The following is a 20380-nucleotide window of genomic DNA, read 5'->3' as shown; positions in this document are numbered from 1 at the left end:
TACATAATGAAAAGTAAATAGGGTTACAAGGCCTTTGCAAGGTGTAGATCTTACTTGAAGAATAAAACTCTGGAAGAGTTTATATCTAGCTAAGGCAATGACTCAAGTTCAAAAATTTATTCTTTGAAGTGCAATTATAAAAAGAAGTTGTCTGAATGGGTATATGACAAACAACTGCTATTTGGGGAACTTAATAGATGTGACTTTCCTGTGATCAATGGAACAGTCAGTGCTTTCTAATAGAACTTTCTGTGATGTTGGAAATTTCCTTTATCTTCATTGTTCAATATAGTAGCCACTAGCCACATCCAGCTACCGAGCATTTGAAATATGGCTTCTGTGATTAAGAAATTGAGTTTTAAATTAAATTAAATTTAAATTTATTTACATCGAGTAGCTCTCTGTGACTAATGGCTACTGAACTGGACAGCTAGAGTAAGCAAACTGAGATCAAATGTTTACCTTTAATTTTAAAGTTAATGAAGTTGTACCTATTGAAAAAATAAAATAAAATTCCACTTTTTGATTTCCAGGGTCCCCAGTTTGAAATGTCTTGTTACTGCTGACAAGACCTGCATGACTGACCATTTGCTCCCTAAGAGATGAAACTGACATCACTTTGAAGTTCAAAATGACACTGCCAGTGAGCTTTACTTTAAAATGGAACAATTGCTTTCTAGTTAAAGGGATTTCTCAAAAGGTCTAAAGATTTGCTGTCATGAAAATACATGTTCTGCCATCATATTTTTTTCTTTTTCATTTTCTAAGCAGTAACAGGCTACAACTGTTAGAAAGTTATTTAATTTTTCTTGAAAATATTGGGATACTAATTGCAATGTTTCTATGTAAAGCTCCATGAAGCTAGAAATTTGCATGTTAATAGCCAGCTGAATGCAAAATGCAGTTCTTCTAAATGCCTTCCATAATACTCACTGTTTGATTTTGTTTCCCTACTCTGACCTACAGAGTTGTATAGTAGTATGTAGTAGTTACGAGAGTGTATTGTAATGCCTACTTAACTTTCTGTATTCTTCATCAAACTGTAAACACATAAGGGCAGGAGCTGTATCTTATTTACTGTACACAGAGTTTATTAATATTTGCAGGTTAGAATGAATGAAATAAATCACAAAGATCATTATGTTAACAAATATAGAAAAGTGAAAAATGAAGGGCAGGTATTAATCTCATTTAAATTCACTTGATTACATACACAAGCACCAACATGCTCCTCTATTGTGCCCATGGCACATGTCATTTTAGAGACCTCTTAATTTATACTGTAGAAGAATGTGATTATGTATAAGAACTCAAAAGGGAGGGCTAGAAAACAAGAGAGAACTAATAGATTGCAAGCCCAAGGCAAAAATGTAAGAGCTGGAGATTAGAGTTACAAAAGGAACACTTTGTATGCTTGTATGTATAAATACTTTCATAGTACAGCAGGTGTCTACCAGACTTTTCTAAAGGAGCCAGATAGTGAGTATTTAAGGTTCTGTGGGCCATAAGGTCTCCATTACATATTCTTCTCTTTATTTTTCAAAAAAAAAACAAACCCTATAAAATACAAAAAATATTGCTACATCACAGATTAAAACAGAAGTAGGCTGTGATCTTGATCATCTTGATTTGGCTCACAGACCATAGTTTCCCTTCTCCTGACATAGAAGATTGACGTTATTGTTGTGAAAATTTTAGTGATTTGGTTTTTTTGGCCTCAAAGAAGAAAACTGTCACATGATGTTTTGCATTTAAAATTCTACATTCACAAAACAAAACAAAAAAACAGCCAATGGCCAATTCAACCTTGAAGTCAATTTGGAAATGATGTTTTGGAAAATGTTGATTTAGAATTCAGATACTCCCACAACTATGGCTCCAGACATTCCATGTTTAAACAGGAAAAAGAAAGAAGAAAAGGAAAATAGTCAAGAAAAATTAATCAGAACAATATTGAACCTAGTTACAGATGGGTTTGCAGGTGGCACAGGCAACGAGTAATAAATGATCTCATTAATAAAGCCAGACATTTAATAACAACTGTAGTCCACATTCTATAGAATGCTCAAATATCTGAAAATGCAAGTTCTGTACAGAAAAGGATATCTCCTATATGCACGAGGAGCCTCATTAAAGTGGAAGAATCCTTTTTGTAAAGTCTCATCACTATTGCTAGCTATGAAAGATACTGTACCCCATGTCCAAATGTTCTTTTTTCTTTTTGTGTAGTTATTCTCCACATCATAAAATGAAATACTTTAAAGGGAGACAATGTGCCTGTTCTTTGTTCTGCCTATAAAATCAGTACATAGGCCAGGCACGGTGGCTCATGCCTGTAATCCCAGCACTTTGGGAGGCCGAGGCAGGCGGATCATCTGAGGTCAGGAGTTCGAGACCAGCCTGGCCAACATGATGAAACCCCACCTCTACTAAAAATACAAAAAATTGAGCATGATGGCACGCGCCTGTAATCCCAGCTACTCAGGAGGCTGAAGCAGGAGAATTGCTTGAACCTGGGAGGCAGAGGTTGCAGTGAACCGAGATCGTGCCACTGCATTCCAGCCTGGGCGACAGAACGAGCCTCCGTCTCAAAAAAACCATAAAATCAGTACATTATTCTCCAAATAATGTGCGATTAGTAGATATTGTTTCAAATGAACATGTTATACCTTCTAAATGTAACAAAAGATAATTCTTTTATTTTTCTGGCTTATCGAGTGAATTATCCATTTACATGTTCATTGTACAGGCATCTTAAAGGTTTAACATGAACTTACTAAAAAGCACTTAAACAGCATATACTCTTCATTTCAATACCTCCAACCATATACAGTATTTGTATATTTTAAGTACAGAATAGACAGTCTCCTAGAGAACCTAGGTTTCAAAAAACACAGTGAAGTGGTTTTAAAATAACTCCTAATTTTGAGAGAGGTAAATGTCTAGGGGGAAGAAAAGTGTTACCCACTGAATAAAAATTAAAGTAGTTAACAAGAAATGCATCTTATTTAAAATTTTTCCTCTTAGAAAGTTCAAATTGCTAAAGTGGTTAAGGTGGTACATAATTTTTCTTTTTGAAGAATTTTGTCCAGTTTGACAAGTAAATAAATGTTTAACTCTCTTTCTTCTTTTATTGCTGCAGAAACAAGAAATAGAAAATAACTGCAGCACGTTTATGACATTGGTTCCTTTCTCCACATGAAACATACAATGAGAACACTTTATAGCTGAATTGTGCCTTCGACTGAATAGAGGATGGTGGACTAGCTTGGGTTTTATGGAATTGGATAATTTGTCATAGTTTCTGCCCCTGGAAAAATGATAACCCAAAGGAAAACAAGTGGAAAAACTTTAAAAAATAGTGATACAATACACAGCTGATATTTGTGGTTCATAGAATACTTTAAAGCACATAATTTACAAAGCAAATTACTAAATTATAAGAAATGCTGTCATCATCAATAAACATTCACAGAGCTTCAGGTTTTAACACAAAGCATTCCTCTTACTTCAGGTGATATTATGTACGAAAAAATTACTTGGAGATCGCTCCACGGTTATCACACTCTTTTCTAACCCCCAATGCCCTATTATTATTTACTATTATTAGTTATTATTTATAAATACATATGAATGTACAATTAATGAAAACATTCTTTATGTATAGCATATAAATACATTTGAACTTTATTTTCCCCTCATATCCTGCAATATAACACCACCAATAAAAGAGTATCGAAATATTAATTGCTCCTGTCACAATAGTGGAAATTAGAAGAGATAAGTTTCCCCAAATCTGAGTAGATAACCATGGTTAGCTGATAACCATTTGTCCATTTATAGAATTATAGTGACAAAATCCAGCTGATAATATTTAGTTTGCTTATTATGTAGTGGCAAAACGTAATGTCTTTTTCTCACCCATTGCAAGGGTCACAGCTGACACCACTATAACAAAACACAGGTGAACAAGAAAAATGCATAATGTGTTTATTTAACAAAGTTTTAATGATGTGGGAGCCTTCAGAAATGCAGTCCCAAATCCAGAGAAAATTTTGCATTTGTATGCTAAGTCTGAAGAAAGAAGTCAATAGTTGTGGAGAAATGTGATTTGACGAAAAGAGTATGACCTAATGATATAATAAACTGAAGAGAATTTAGCAACGCCTGTCTCTTCACATTCTTCTCAACCTTTCTGTCTAGCATACCTTCCCCCCATATAGGGAAGAACAACTATCAGAAAAGGGTATTCTGACCTATTTTCAGGGGAGGTAGGTCAGAATGACCCTTTTAGGTTTTATGGCTTGCTGTGAGGGAAAAGAATTCTAATTTCTATGAGCCGCCTTGGGAGAGAGGAGAGCTGGAGAAAGGAGAGTGAGAGAAGGTCAGAGGGGCCTTCCTTCTGAGGCCCTTCCAATACCCTTCAGTTCAAAGTACTCTGCATGCCAAGACACCATATATTGGGGTATAATGTTCTGAGTCCTAGCAGTTAATAATATAATATTTTTCAAAAAATCTAGAGAAGGAAAGAATTTATTTCAGAATGATACTAACCAGCTTTTAAAAGTCAAATTTGAAAAGGATGCCAAAAATTATACTGATTTTTTTCTTCAGATAATTGTGAAGTTCTACTGTGACTTCTCTTTAAAGATGAAAAAATAAAATAAAAAACGTGAGCTGGGCATAATGGTGTGCCTGTAATCCCAGCTACTTGGGAGGCTGAGGTAATGCAGGAGGATCACTTGAGCCCAGGAGTTCCCAGACTAACCTGGGAAACATAGTGAGGCCCTAGCTCAGAAACAAACAACAAAAAACTTCTACAATGCATAAATTTGCTTTCAACATCAGTATCTGTTCAGTTGGAGGGGAAATTCTAAAAAATCTCATAAATATTGGTACAAGAGCCTTTCTACTTCCCTCTCTTCAAAAAATTAGTAAACTGTTAGGTTACAAAAACTGAAAAGTCTGGGTTTGATCAACACAGGTCTCTAGATGGAAGTTATTCTGGAATAGTTGTGCCTGTCATACATTGTCTTATTCCAACATCTCCTGAAGTTGTCATTTGGAAAACTATTAAAAAGAACATAGTTTCTCTCAATTCAGTTGATATTTTAAGATGATGTATATATACTTTGAATTTAATTTTTTTGTCTCTGTCTTATATGCTAACTTAAATTCATTAAACCTACACCAATCTTAAAGAAAAAGCTGATATTAAGCAATTTCTTCAGTACTCTTTGGCTATAATTCTTTGTCTAATTTAAAAACCTAAAATTAATGCTGGACCGTTTCACTGCTGTGAAGACTAAAATTACTTTTGGATATATTCATTAAGTATTTTCTATATTTAGGTTATAGAGTCTCAATCTTTTTTTTAAATTTATAAACCCTCTTTAAGTATATTTTTGTTCTAATTGTCAAACTAACCACTTATGCCCTAAATAACATCAGTGAAAAAGAATTACTTCAAAAAATTTGTAATTCAGGTGAGCAGTAATTGACCTATGGCCATCTGCTGGAAACCAGACAAGATACGGATTTGGCCTTTCTTTTCACAAGGCAGAAGAACATACTAAATAGCAAATATCGTAGACCACGCATCTATCCTATTTTGACATTAATACCAAGGAGTTTATTTTACATCGGTTGCCTTCCATGTTACCTGTCTCGAAATGTTAGGCTATCTAAGCTACCTTTCTTCCAAAGGAGCTCTGAGACCTTCAGGGAAACAAAGTACACTTTAATCTCTTCTCCTCTTCACTATCCACACACTTTCCTGAAATCTGAGATTAGTGCTCAAACTAAGAGAGAAGAGAGTGAAAAAACTCATTACTCTCTTTTCCTAAATCTTTTAAATATAAAATCTGTGTTACATTACTTAGTTAACTTATAACACCCTCACTTTGCAGGACAGGTAAAAGAAAAAAGTAGTAAAAATTTTTGAAATAGAATCATAAACTAAACATTGCCTGGTTCAATCTTTGATTTAAGAGAACTTCTCTATATAATAGTTGTTATGGAGTCAAGACTCTCTAGACACTCACATACAATTATTTAACTTTTTTTCCATGGGAAGCAAATGGTATTGACCAAACATTATTTTTTCCCCCTTAAAGAAGAAGTACATGATTTTATCTGGGTGTACTTTCCCAGAAGATAATTCTTACATATAGTACCAAAATAAAAGAACATGCAATTTTTGCAGACATCCTTTGAAAACCGTCTTTCATTAGAAATAATGTTAGCTTCATTTATGCCTCCTAAGGTGCCAAATATAGTAAGACAGTTGTAATTCTTTATCACCATGGGTCCTGGAAAAACTAGAAATGGCGTCAAATTACTTCATTTTTGACCTTGTTATGGTCCCTAGAAAACATACAAAGACTCCTCTGCAAGGCAAATACATGCCTATGTGTCTTCTCACAGTCGTCGGAACAATTTAGGTCTTAAAGCTAAAGTGGATAATACTTGTAGACTTGTAGGAATCTCATCCTCAAGTAGAGAACTTATAGAAGTGTGAAAAACGCCATTTATTGCTTTGTGGTTTTTGAGACAGTGTCTTACTCTGTCACTTAGTGCAACGGCACAATCAGAGCTCATGGCAGCCTCAACCTCCCTGGGTCAAGTGATCCTCCCATCTCAGCTTCCCAAGTAGTTGGGATTACAGGCATGTGCCACATGTTCAGGTAATTTTCAAAATTTTTCTGTGGAATTTTTCTATGGTCTCACTATGCTGCCAGGCTGGTCTGGGACTCCTAAACTCAAGCAATCCTTCCAGTTCAGCCTCCCAAAGTGCTGTGATTACAGGCATGAGCCACCACACCTGGCTGTTTTGTGCTTATTTGGAAGGAATATAAAGTCAATACAATCTGTTTTCTAATATAAGGAGGAGAGGAGGCAGTCCCACATTTCCAGAAACTAAACCTAAAGTTTTCTCTTTTACAGATAAGGAAACACAAAGCCCATAGTCCCCAGAACTCCTCAAGTCTAGTGATCTATAGTCTCTCAATGACAAAGGAAATATTTTATTTAAAAATTGCCCAAAATATACCAAAAATGTCAATTTATTCTGGAAAAAGCAGGTTTAAGTAAGAAAGCATTTTACATCTGAGAAGTTCTGTGTAACATTTAAGTTTGCTTTATTATAATGTCAGAACAAAATTGGTGATCATTAATCTATCTCCTAAGTTTACTTATGTTTGTGATACTCATAGAGATCATAACTACCTTAGATATATTATTAAATCTTTGATTTTTTTGTTTAGATTCTCATTTTGCAATGAAAGTTTGTTTTTGCCTATTATTTCTCCAAAATGATCTCTTCAAAAATTGATTTATAATACATTAAAATAACAGTTAAAATTTTACAGGCTTTGTCTAAAATCAAAATATTATAACAAAAAATGGACAATTCATTTTTGTAAAACAATTGTTCTTATTTAATGTTCAGGACATAATATTCTAAATGTTACTAACTTACAGAACAAAATAATACTGGAGGAGTTTAGCAAATGCTAGCCCAAAATACGCTGCTTTTGTACGCTGATTATTTCAAACTGAGGGGACCTGAGGAACAGCAAATGAAGGACGGAGCTTTCTCTACTTTCTTTATCTGTGTAAAAGCAGATCTTCTGAAAGGAACAAGGTAAATTGTTTAATTTTTTGGTTATCACCTATCTTCCCTGCCCTCATATGCAAATTACCTAAGATCTGTGATCTTCTATTTCCTGCTCATAGTTGAATATAAGAACACGAAAAAGATTCTAATACTATTGGTCATCAGACAATATTGGTTGAATTTATTAGTCAATTATTCCATTTTTTTCCTCAAGGAGTTAGATAAACTACATTTTTTTTTTCTGAGAAGGTAAAATTTATAGGATTTGTGATAAATTCAGACCTACTGAAGGAAGCTTAATTTAAAGAAAAGAGGATTCAGGCCTACAGGTACTGCTAGCTTTACGGGTAGCTGGGAAGAATAAGTAGATTAGTTTACTTAGATCTTCCAGTATCTGATTCAAGAAAAGTTAGCAGGGACTTATTTTAAAGGAGTCAGATTAAAGTCTACACAAGGAGAGTTCTTTAGGCTAACATGGATAGCAAGAGAAGATATTCCACATGACAATGAAACCTGGAATCACTGACTACAGGTTAGGCTAAATAAACATCTCTTGTGTATATCTGATGGAGAAGCCTCAGCTTTCCAGTTTGTAATAAGGAAGTAACAGTTTTGTGTATTCCTTCCCTTAAAAGACAAAAATTAAAATAAATTCGGTCTAAAAATCTTAATTGTCTTTTATCTGCAATTCTGGAATCAGTCAGGCAACACCTCATCCTATAAAACAGAATGAGTGAGCTGAGCAGAGATTAGCTTTATAGGCAGAAAGGGGCTGAAGAAAGCAGCAACTGAGAACAAAAAGCAGATTAGTAATTTCAAAGTCACTTCCCTTGTAAAGGTTAAAGCAGAAGAGACTCCCTTATCATGCTGGCTAAAAACTGACCTGTTTGATAATTTGGTTATTATTTCTTCCTCTCTTGATTTCTTGGAAGGTCAGATAAACAACTTAGTTTCAGCTTGGTAACTTGGAAGTTGAGCACGAGTAATTCCATTTTGGTTTGGTCTGTTGTGCCTAGTCTAAGAGCTTTGTCCAAATCAATGGTCTCCTACAAATTTTATTTAACTCCGCTTATATTTTATTTTGTTGTACAGATCCTAGGAGATTATTTACAATACATTTTGAAAAAAGGAATCTTGTTTCAACATGAGGCATCACTGTCATTAAAACCACTATGTAATCTCAAGATCTCCATTTCATCATTTAAACATTCTGTCTCAAAATGCTTCTCTCCTTGCTTTGTAAGGTACAGATGCATGCAAAGAATTTTATTTTGCTGCTTATGGTAGCAATATAGGTTGCATTAGAAATGAGCATGATGGAAGGATTCTGTTCATTTGGTTTAACCCTGCAAGGGGATTCACAAATGTGCAGAAAACCTATAGAGTGTAAATTTGTGCCAGAAAATGTATATGAGCCATTTACAGTATTAAGGTAAGTCTACTTTACAAATATTCACGGAGTGCTCAATTATTTTCAAGTTGTGTCTCCAGCCAAAACTCCATCTAATTTACTAGCATGACTCTCATGTTTACTGAAAAGGCTTCTTCATTCTTTTCCTGCTTAACTGATGGCTTCCCACTAAGCCTAGCCATTACCACTAAGCATATGCTTGTTTAGGCAACATCAAACCTTCCTAGCTCATTTTTCTGATTCTCCCTTGCCATAAATCCATATATTTCTTTGTTTCTATTAATAATAATACCTGACTCTGTATAAAAATAGTTACTATTGACTGAATGATTGCCAGGTGTCAAGCACTGTGATGAAAGCTCAACATGCATTAATAATGATAGCTCATGTTTGTGACAGGCACCATTGTAAGTGCTTTGCAGACATTAACTCATTTACATCTCAAGAAAACTTTGTGAGGCAGTTACAATCTTCCCCAATTTTCAAATGAGAAAATTGAGGCAGTTAGGGGAAAAAATAATTTTTCCTCTACATTTTATAGTGTTTAGATGGGATAGATTACTGTAACAAAAGAAAGATTAACAAGAGAAAAAGAAACAGAAATTTAGTAATATATATACTTCATGTAGATAAAAGAGATACCCAAAGAAATAAGTAAATCTCAAGGTAACTTTGAATTCAGGTTTAAATACTGTTGTCCACTGAAATAAAAAAGGGTGTGGGAAGGGCTGGTTATGGAGAGATGATCATAAAACACAGAGTAAACAAAGGTAAAGTTTGTTATGCAGATTTAAGTTGATGCTTTCCCATTGATAAGAGTCTTTGGCGATGCAGAATCATCTGTGTTTTCCTGGTACAGAGAGAGGGAGACATCCTTATAAACGGAGAGTCCTTTTAAAGATATAAGTAGATATAACACTGATCTGCTATAGACAGATAATGTTACAGAACAAAACCGCATTCACAGAACTAGAAAGTATTGAAGCTCAGTTAAAAACTGTTAAAACCTTAGCACAAGGCCGGGGACGGTGGCTCAAGCCAGTAATCCCAGCACTTTGGGAGGCCGAGACGGGCGGATCATGAGGTCAGGAGATCGAGACCATCCTGGCTAACCCGCTGAAACCCCGTCTCTACTAAAAAATACAAAAAACTAGCCGGACGAGGTGGCGGGCGCCTGTAGTCCCAGCTACTCGGGAGGCTGAGGCAGGAGAATGGCATAAACCTGGGAAGCAGAGCTTGCAGTGAGCTGAGATCTGGCCACTGCACTCCAGCCTGGGGGACAGAGCAAGACTCCGTCTCAAAACAAAACAAAACAAAACAAAACAAAACAAAACAAAAACCTTAGCACAATGCTGAAAAGTAGGTATTTTCTTCAAAATAAAGACATTGAGATTAGAGCCCAAAATGCTTAAGTGACTTGCCCTATTTTCATAGTCCAAGACTGGGAGAAAGCAAGGACCTGAAGTAATCCTTTCCAAAGTCATGTTCTGGGCTCTTGCACATACCTCATGGGCTTTAAATTGTGCTAGAATTTAAATGAAGGCTAAAGTCAGCAAGTGTTTCCCAACAAACAAATAGTACCAAACAGCAGAGTATTTTAATTCCAACTCATCATTCATTTTAATCACTATATTCTCAGGGGCAAGTATGCAGTAAACTGTTTGGGAACAACACACACCAGTTCTATTAAAGTCATTACAGGACTAGAAGGAACTGGAAGCTCCTTCTTACTCTCTGGAAGATAGTTCCCTGCTCCTCTTTGAGTGAATATTAGGATCTAAGCTGAATGTCTTGCCTTGCCTTTGTACTCTTGTTCTGAGATTCGTTCTGTAAAAAAGCTTAGGAAGGTTTCTAGAAATAAGGGTCATGGCCCTCCAGGGTGCCTAAGGAACAGGAAAGTCACCAATTCATTTACTACATTGTTTGTCTTTCCTTTTTCTCAAAGCTAATAAAAATGAACAGTTCTTAGAAATGTGAGAAATGAATATCTAAAATAATTTGAGTCGTATTGAGATGGGGTTGTTCCCTTGACCTTCAATTCACTTGTGGGCAGGAACTAGTGGTTCGTTTCACTCATTCTTTAGTCCGTGGACAGCTAGGTGTTAACAGCTTAGTGAAGGGTCAGGGTGACAGCCTCCAGCACCTGCTCTTTTTGACACCTGAGTTCTTGTTCAGTATCCAGGAAGAATCAGGTCACACAGAAGGGTAGTGTTTGAAAGGAGGTTTTTAATTCAGGAAGTTGTGATCAAATACTTGCTACAAGCATTTCATATTAGTTCATAAGGAGCTACAGCTAAGTGACACATCAATAGAAAAACATTTTTGGTTTGTTCAGTCTAATCTAAGCACCACCAAACTTCCCACAAAAAACTGCCCTGAAGTTCACTTTTATAAGACTATCAATGAAACTTACAGTGTATTTCCAGTTCTCACATTTTCCTTAAAATTTGTCAGACTTAAAAAAGAAAACAGAGAGTGCTCTTATTTATTCAATAATAAGTAAGCAAACAAATAACAGGCTAATTTAGATCTCTTTAGAATTTCTTTTGTGTAAGTAGTATTTGTAACAAATAGTTGTCCATTTCATAATTTCGAGTTATAGCAGCTTTTACTATTCAACTTTGTGATTTTATACTTTAAATACAACACATTTTATATTGTTTCTATTGTACAATTGACTGTTCATTCTTTTTTAATTTCTTAAATTTAGAGTATTGATTTCATCCTAAACATCAAGTAACATTACACAACACTACATAACTACATTTGCATATAATCCCTCCTAATGACTCGGTTGAACTGCTTACTTTAATAAAAACAGGTTTAAAGGCATTAAGAGTGATAAAATGATAAATGCACAAAAGGACACCAATTTAACTGATACTTAACTAGATTATATCTAAGGATGGAAAATAATATTTAAATGCTTTTGTTTCACGGGTTTGTGCTATTTTAACACAGTTTTATCTATGCAAATTTTCTTTCAGAATGGCAATAAGAAAAGAGTGCATATTATCCAAATAAATGAGTAAATCCTAGATAACCACTTTCAAAATAAATTTAAAATATCATGTACAAAAAAAAAAAAAAAGAAAGGAGGTTTTTATTGGGTGACAAAAGTGGCTCTCAGTGGGATGGAGAATTGGAAAGGGGATGGTCCAGGAAGAAAAGCCATCTTTCCCTGAAGTCACACTGTCTGAAGTTAAACACAACTATTCCTAGTCTCCAGTGCTCAGCCACATGTATCCCCAGTGTTCAGCAGCCTATATTCCCAATGCTCAGCAGCTTGTGTCCCCAACCACTTGGATCAGCCGCTTGTGTTGCTCTTTTCTTCTTTTTTTTCTGCCAGTTGGTCTGGTTTTTATGGGCACAGGATAGGGGGCAGGATGGGACAAAAACCAATCATTTAGGAGGAAAAATGGGGTCAGCTGATTTCACTGACAGCCAAGGTTCCAGGATTAAGAGTGGAGTTTAGCCAGGAGCCTAGCCCTTCAGTATCAGGGTCAGTTTTTTTCACATAGGACCAAGGTTCCAGGCTTGAGGGTGGAGTTTAGCCAGGAGCTCAGCCATTGTGTATTAATGTTATCATAAAAAAAATATGATGCAAGACCCATTTGTGTTTTTTCATCAACAAAAAGGTAGTAAATATTGAGGTAATTTTAATTTTTTTGTTCTACAGATATTTTATGACTTCTGTCTAATGATAACCCTTTCTAAAAAAAAAAAAAAAATGATTCCCCTCACCACCTTATAAAAAGATGATTGTTAACATGCCCATGTTGTATGCATCACAGCTGATGCTGTACTGGACCATATCTGTGTTAGGGCTCAGAACATGATAATCCAAAATATGACACCTCGGGCAATTGAGAAAGACACAGAAGCAAGAAGTTTCCTGTGACCTTCCCCTGGCTGTCTGGTGTGAAGCACGGTCATAAAGGAATTCCCTGACCTACCTCAGCTGAATGTAGATTATAAGACCCTCATTCCAGGGGCTTCCTGCTCCATACCTAGCGGAGAATAAGTGCTGTTCAGAAAGGACAAGAAGAATCTGAACAAACAAGATTTGCTGAGTTCCTCCCAGTTTATTACCATTAAATCATACCCCTTTCTTTGTCCAATCACATTTCTGAATGACTGTCCATGCTTCATTGACCCTAAGCATAAAAATACACAGTTTTCCCAGGGTCTCTGGGTCTTCATTTCTCAAGGGTCCCATGCCATCTAAAACTTTGTTAAATTAATTTGTTATGCTTTTCTCTTGTTAATCAGTCTTGTCTTATAGGGGTGTCACCCATGACAGTTGCAATGGGTAAGGAAAAGATAATGATTTTTCTCCCATTCACCTGTTTGGACAAGGCTAAGGAACTTGAATCCAAATATTGGCAAAATTCTATGTTTTGTGGAGACTGACCCCAAAATCAGCTTCACCATTATGCCTTGTTCTGGGAACCTGGAAGGGTGTATTTGAGAGATTAGACAGTTTGAAAAGGAAACAAAAACTCAAAACCTTACTGGGTATAAAGAAAATAATTCATCTCAAACCCTTCACTTCCCTTATGGCAAAGATTCTCAACTTTGGTACTACTGACATTTAGAGCCATATAATTCTTTTATTATTATTATTTTTTAATGTGGAGGTTGTTGTGTGCATTGTAGGACGTTTCGCAGCATTTCTGGACTCTACTCTCTACATGCCAGTAGCACCCATGTCCCTGTGCTGACAATAAAAAATGTTTGAAGACATTGTTAAATGTCTCTGGGGGCCAAAATCATCCCCAGTTGAAAAATAACAACCTCATGAATCTTAAAGTAGTAGATAAACATACACATAAATCAAAAAAGAAGATTGAACAATCTGTCATTCTAGTAAAACCAGAATAACTTGGTGTTAAAAATCAAGGTTTCTTTCTCTATAAACTGAAATGATTAAGAAACAGGAAGAGCAAGAGAACAAGACAAAGAGGGAATATGAATGAGTGATGGATGCTCAGCAGTCCTCAACTCAAGTTCCTCAGTTTTATTAGTCATGTCCTCCCAAATAAAGGAGCTGTTCTAAGAGAAAAGAAGCATGCTCTTCTTTCTCCCACAGAGACAAGATTCCTATTTTATATATAAGATTAAAATACCAGTTAGAGAGAAAATGTGTGATGTAGAAAGGGGACAAAGATAATCTAGAAAAGATTAAATGTACAAATGGGCAAGCTGAATAATGAAGACGTAGAAAATAAGGGAAAGGAGACAACTTTCATTGGTTGGAATAAGAAACAGGGTGGCTGGTCACAGAGAAACAATGATGGAGAGAGAGAAATGTTTATCTCTAGGCTTAGGCTTACAGTTCCAATCAAAGTTTATATGTCAATAATAACAATAATAAAACAGTTTTTTTCCTTGGATTAATTTTATTCAAATCTTCCTCCTTGCAGTCAAATAGATCAGATGCAAACATTGCTACCACTATCACTTGTATTAAGAGAAAAAGGACTTGTCAATAGTGTCAACCCAAATATGAACCCATGTCATATTTTTAAAACTCAATTTAAATAGCCCTGATGTATCCCTAGAGATTGTTAAAGCATTGACAGAGAGAATACACAAACATTACCTTTTGCATCCTTCCTGATATTTACCAAGACCTTAAACTTCTACAAGACCAGAAGATAACTGTCTTTTCTCTGCTTTTTCCCCTTTTAGCTATATGTATTTATAGTAAGTTCAGCCAACTGTTTTTTTTTTTTTTCTGTTATAGTTTTGTGAAATCCGCTTTTCTCAGGAGAGATTGCATCTACTTTCTGCACCTTTGAAAGACTATTATCTTAGATACCTTTCGATTCTACACAGTACTTTGAAAAAAATTTTCTAAATTTTAACTATACTCAAGATTTATAATTGTAAAAATAAAAATACAACAACAACAAAGAGGTGTATCAAGGTTTATATTCTTAGAATAACAACAACTTGTCACCACAGAAAATCCCACTGATATGACAAACTAAACTAAGTTCAATTCCTCTGGTCCCCCCAAAGTTATACAATGTATAGACTGAGTCTCCCTAATCTGATGTTCAGAAGTTTGAAACTTTTTGAATGTCAACATGATGTCACAAATAGAAAATTCCACATCTGACCTCATGTGATGATGGGTTGCAGTCAAATTACAGATGAACAATTCACAGTTCATTCAGTGTCTCTAAGGGAGAGAAGACCATCCCAGGCCCCTTCAGCTGTGATATATCTTTTTCATATGTACCCATATCTCCCCAGGAAAGCACATCTAGAGTGTAATAAAATGCCGTGTGTCCAGACCAGTCTTACCAACAGCAAGCTCTTCACAATGCCTCACAGCTACTGAAATATTATATAAAATGACCCCTAGGTTATATGTATAAAGTGTAAACAAAACGTAAATAAATGTTGTATTTAGACTTGAGTCTCATCCCTAAGATATCTCATTATGTAAACAAATATTCCAAAATCTGAAAAATCTAAAATCCAAGACACTTCTTGCCCCAATCATTTTGGAAAAGGGATGCTCAACCTGTACCATTCTCACTTTAAAGCATTGACAGAGAGAGAGAATACACAAACACTACTTTTTGCATCCTTCCTGTTATCTACCAAGACCTTAAACTTCTACAAGACCAGAAGATAAAATATATATATACACACACACACACATATATATATATATACACATTGTTTCATTCACCTTTCATGACTTTACTACAAGTGTTAGGCACGTTTTTAAAAGAAAATCGCTTCATAGTTTGCCATCACACTCCTTCAACAATGAATCATCTAAAGTGGACATTCCTCATGTTTCAAATCACTACTGTAAATTGGGAGTAAATGAAGCTGGAATTTGAGTCTCAGAATTTTATTTAAAGACTTGTTGAACATTAAATATAACCTAATCCATCTCTCATTACAGATGAAACAAATAAATCCCAGGAAGCATTGCTCAAGGGCAAATGATAAGTAGTTCTGAGAGTTAAACTTAGATAAATTTAGATCATTTTGCTCTAAAAATGATTCACTCTTCTATGTTTCTATCATTATAACACACTATCTCTATGTCTTTCTGTATTAAGTCATATGTAGCCACCAGCATAATTAAAGAGTATATCAAAATGATTTAATTTTTCTATCTTCCGGCAAGTTCACATCAAACTTCATTAGGCATGTAAACTATCATAAGCGGAAAAGGAGAAGCTAATACTTAGCTCTTACTCTGTGCTAAACATTGGACTAAACATTTTATATGTAACTATCTCATTTAATTACCAAAATAATGCAACTTATGAGTCAGAGTTCAATGCTGTCTTGTTTAGGGTTCATCTGTAGAGACTAAATTTTTTCTTCTGTTATAAACACCTACATAAGAAAAGCTTATTATCATACAAAAGTAAAGGAATAGACTCCATACCCAGGCTGGGGCCACACCTGGGCTGCCCCGGTAACTTCTGTGTCTGGTGTGGGAAGGAAATTGCTCGGCCATTGATCCACCTTTGCCAGGATCTCTGTGAGTAAAATGGAACTCCAAATTGCAAATCTGAGACTCCAAGGAATACATGTGATCTGCAAAACTAAAATCACATCCAGAACTGTAGCTGCAAGTGAGCCACGAAATGCACTGTAGAGGCTGCGAAGGCTCAAAAGTAACAAAGGCATGCATGGAATCATCAGAAAGAGCATTACAAAGCCAATACAAATGACCCTCCACAATTATTACCTCATTTAAATCAAGAAATTGTGGGAAAGAATGTTCAAGTGACCAGAATTAAGTCACATAGCTTGTGTGAGGTGAAATGGTTATTCAAATGTAGATTTATATGACTCAAATATCCAGTCTTTTCTCTACAACAAAATGTTTCTCTTGATTCCTTTGATTGGCCCATGCAAACCACAGAAATTTTTCTGATTTCTTTACCTACCATCTTCCAGACCTAAATTCCAGCTTTTTCTGCCTTAGCTCCTTGAAATACATTGTGCAAATGTTCATTCATAGTTCATTCTATGCATCAACTATTCACCAGAAAACTGTGCCCTCATCCTGATTATAAGGCATGAGATAACACACGATACTATCATTTTATCATTGTGGTAATCAAAAGAATTAGTCACATGAAAAATGCTTAGTCCAATGCTTGGCACAGAGTAGGAACAATCTCAAAGCAGCACACAAATATGAGTTTGTAAGAAAGGTTATGTTCAAATACCATTAAAGAATCAATGGTCAATTTAAGATACTTGAAATATCTGGACTATTTAATAGGCATATACTTCTTTTTGGGAAAAAATCTGAAAAAAGTTAATCATGTAATAAAAACAAACTATTTAAGACAATGTTTCTAGTTATCATATGCTCCATTTAAGAAAGTAAGACCTATGTGTTTTAAAATTCAATGTTTGTGTATTAAAGAATGTTTTTCCTCTCTGGGCCATAGCAGACTGACGATATTTGGAAAATACAGTAAAAATACTATGAAAATATCACGTTGCTACAAAAATTCCTAATGCTGCCCCTTAGTTTGTATACTTATTAGTCACAGGTAACAGACAGCTCTCAGACCAACAGCTCTCTACAAATCAAATTTTGACTAGAACTGTTTTAAAATATGCTGTTAGTCATTTCTCTAAATTTTATAAATTTTTTAAAACTGCAAATATTTTTTATTTTTCTTCCTTTTGGAGTAAAACTTTAAAAGCATATAATAGTATTACTTTAAAGTAAAACAATAAAAGCTAATCTGAAGACAATATTAGATTGAAATTCAGGGTAGGAGGAAAAGGGTTCCCTAAAATAAAATTGTAATTTGGGAAAAGAAAGATGTTTCTCTTCTGAGTTAATGCCATGTTAATAAAATAAAAGTGTAACTTCTGGCAAAAACTTGAAATTACATTCATTTATTTCATTCATTATATTTTGCTTTTACTAAAATGAATTTAGTCAGAAATTAGGTTCTGGATACCTGCCATCAACAATAAAATGAACAGTAATTAAACTTGTTACTAGTGTATTTTAAGAGTGTGCTAACGTTACTCATTAAACACCAGATGAATTGGTTTTTAGCCCAGTTTCAATGGCGGTTGCATTTTATTATGCAGATGTTGCCTGGTGTGTTGGCAAATGACATATGCTGTCTTCCTAGAATACTCATGGAAATGAAATGTGTGTACTCAGAGGCAAACAGGGTGACCAAAATATGGCACTTGATGAAATCAACAAAGAGCCTGTTTGTCAAGGGTGACTTTATGTTTGCATAATTGATTCTCACCTCCATAAGGATGATGAGGTGTTTTACTATCAATGATTTTACACTTGGAAGAGGTGATTAAACACCTCTGGTTTGCTGCTCCCATTAAGGAAGAATATTTTTACATTCATTCTTGTAAAAAAGCTGAAGTTTGTACTACATTTGGGAGTCTCTGGCAACAAGATGATGTTTCATTTGCTGCTCTACCCCGGATTTGGAATTTTTAGTTAAAATAAACATAGTTCACTTTTTCGAATGACTTCTCGGTTACCACTTAGGGTGTTTGTTCTGCTTTATTCTCAGGGAAGCTCACACTGTTTTTTTTTTGTTGTTTTTTTTTGTTTTTTATTTATTTATTTATTATTATTATACTTTAAGTTGTAGGGTACATGTGCATAACGTGCAGGTTTGTTACATATGTATACTTGTGGCATGTTGGTGTGCTGCACCCATCAACTCGTCATTTACATCAGGTATAACTCCCAGTGCAATCCCTCCCCCCTCCCCCCTCCCCATGATAAGCCCCGGTGTGTGATGTTCCCCTTTCTGAGTCCAAGTGATCTCATTGTTCAGTTCCCACCTATGAGTGAGAACATGTGGTGTTTGGTTTTCTGTTCTTGTGATAGTTTGCTAAGAATGATGGTTTCCAGTTGCATCCATGTCTCTACAAAGGACACAAACTCATCCTTTTTTATGGCTGCATAGTATTCCATGGTGTATATGTGCCACATTTTCTTAATCCAGTCTGTCACTGATGGACATTTGGGTTGATTCCAAGTCTTTGCTATTGTGAATAGTGCTGCAATAAACATACGTGTGCATGTGTCTTTATAGCAGCATGATTTATAATCCTTTGGGTATATACCCAGTAATGGGATGGCTGGGTCATATGGTACATCTAGTTCTAGATCCTTGAGGAATCGCCATACTGTTTTCCATAATGGTTGAACTAGTTTACAATCACACCAACAGTGTAAAAGTGTTCCTGTTTCTCCACATCCTCTCCAGCACCTGTTGTTTCCTGACTTTTTAATGATCGCCATTCTAACTGGTGTGAGATGGTATCTCATTGTGGTTTTGATTTGCATTTCTCTGATGGCCAGTGATGATGAGCATTTTTTCATGTGTCTGTTGGCTGTATGAATGTCTTCTTTTGAGAAATGTCTGTTCATATCCTTTGCCCACTTTTTGATGGGGTGGTTTGTTTTTTTCTTGTAAATTTGTTGGAGTTCTTTGTAGGTTTTGGATATTAGCCCTTTGTCAGATGAGTAGATTGCAAAAATTTTCTCCCATTCTGTAGGTTGCCTGTTCACTCTGATGGTAGTTTCTTTTGCTGTGCAGAAGCTCTTTAGTTTAATGAGATCCCATTTGTCAATTTTGGCTTTTGCTGCCATTGCTTTTGGTATTTTAGACATGAAGTCTTTGCCCATGCCTATGTCCTGAATGGTACTACCTAGGTTTTCCTCTAGGATTTTTATGGTATTAGGTCTAACATTTAAGTCTCTAATCCATCTTGAATTAATTTTCGTATAAGGAGTAAGGAAAGGATCCAGTTTCAGCTTTCTACTTATGGCTAGCCAATTTTCCCAGCACCATTTATTAAATAGGGAATCCTTTCCCCATTTCTTGTTTCTCTCAGGTTTGTCAAAGATCAGATGCCTGTAGATGTGTGGTATTATTTCTGAGGACTCTGTTCTGTTCCATTGGTCTATATCTCTGTTTTGGTACCAGTACCATGCTGTTTTGGTTACTGTAGCCTTGTAGTAGAGTTTGAAGTCAGGTAGCGTGATGCCTCCAGCTTTGTTCTTTTGACTTAGGATTGTCTTGGAGATGCGGGCTCTTTTTGGTTCCATATGAACTTTAAAGCAGTTTTTTCCAATTCTGTGAAGAAACTCATTGGTAGCTTGATGGGGATGGCATTGAATCTATAAATTACCTTGGGCAGTATGGCCATTTTCACTATATTCATTCTTCCTATCCATGAGCATGGTATGTTCTTCCATTTGTTTGTGTCCTCTTTCATTTCACTGAGCAGTGGTTTGTAGTTCTCCTTGAAGAGGTCCTTTACATCCCTTGTAAGTTAGATTCCTAGGT

At 35.4% G+C, this 20380-nt stretch overlaps 1 long non-coding RNA gene across 1 annotated transcript in view; it reads left to right on the top strand.

Moving 5' to 3' along the window:
- The window catches only part of LOC106996838 (uncharacterized), a 165453-nt gene extending 162092 nt beyond the window's left edge, over positions 1–3361 (top strand). Inside the window, exons 3-4 of the long non-coding RNA XR_001442921.3 lie at positions 534–643; positions 3143–3361. This is a non-coding gene — a long non-coding RNA (uncharacterized LOC106996838). The remainder of the gene's footprint in view (positions 1–533; positions 644–3142) is intronic.
- The last annotated feature ends 17019 nt before the right edge of the window (positions 3362–20380 follow it).

Source organism: Macaca mulatta, chromosome 2 (assembly GCF_049350105.2).
Source record: "Macaca mulatta isolate MMU2019108-1 chromosome 2, T2T-MMU8v2.0, whole genome shotgun sequence".
Classification (NCBI taxonomy): domain Eukaryota; kingdom Metazoa; phylum Chordata; class Mammalia; order Primates; family Cercopithecidae; genus Macaca; species Macaca mulatta.
Note: the sequence above shows the minus strand (reverse complement) of the source record. Positions and strands in the feature narration are given on the sequence as shown.